This window comes from Anneissia japonica, unplaced genomic scaffold (assembly GCF_011630105.1).
Source record: "Anneissia japonica isolate Jap-2015-1 unplaced genomic scaffold, ASM1163010v1 scaffold64831_len823_cov95, whole genome shotgun sequence".
Classification (NCBI taxonomy): Eukaryota; Metazoa; Echinodermata; class Crinoidea; order Comatulida; family Comatulidae; genus Anneissia; species Anneissia japonica.
In genome coordinates this window covers 1-791 of record NW_022718533.1, presented here as the reverse complement: position 1 = coordinate 791, position 791 = coordinate 1, and the positions used below count along the sequence as shown (strand labels likewise).

The following is a 791-nucleotide window of genomic DNA, read 5'->3' as shown; positions in this document are numbered from 1 at the left end:
GTAGGCAATTGAGCACCACCGCACCCGGCATTCCCAGGCGGTCTCCCATCGAAGTAATAATCGGGTCCGACTTCGTTTTTGTTTATTTGACATTTATTTTATCTGTCTCTATCTCTGTCTCTATCTCTATCTTCATCTATCTATCTCTCTCTATCTGTTTCTATCTCTCTACTCGAGATCTCGATCTCTAGAGATGAAATTTTTATCACATGTACAAATGAAATTTTTACCACATGTACATAAACATAGTCTGAACACATTTCCGAAATTTCATAAATTTCGAAAAATTGTAAATATTTTTCTGCGGCGATTATTATTTCGATTTTTTTAATTTAACTGTGATGCTTTTTGAAAATTCAAATGACGATAACATTTTTTTTTGCTATGGAATCGTTCTATTCATTGGTTAAAAACTGTATTTTAGTGAAATATCATTCAATGAGCTCGATGATCGAAGTGTTGCACTGTTGGTGCACCCTTGTCTACGGCCATACTACCTTGAAAACACCGGTTCTCGTCCCATCACCGAAGTTAAGCAACGTCGGGCCTGGTTAGTACTTTGATGGGAGACCGCTTGGGAATACCGGGTGCTGTAGACATCATTTATTTTTTTTCTAGAAAATTAATTTTACAAATAGTAGCGCATCCATAGCTCTTATAATATTTTCCTAATGCAGGCGTCACTTTGAAGCCTGGACCCACCTCCTTAGAGGTCGCCAAATAACTTCGAAGCCTAAGGTCAATAAATTTGCTGTTGTAGTGAAATCCTAACGTTCTTTTTTATCTTGAGT

The 791-nt window shown here is 37.2% G+C and overlaps 1 non-coding gene across 1 annotated transcript; it reads left to right on the top strand.

Moving 5' to 3' along the window:
- Positions 1–480: 480 nt before the first annotated feature.
- LOC117110559 lies at positions 481–599 on the top strand. Its single transcript, XR_004445717.1, has one exon. It is a non-coding gene; the product is annotated as a 5S ribosomal RNA (ribosomal RNA).
- The last annotated feature ends 192 nt before the right edge of the window (positions 600–791 follow it).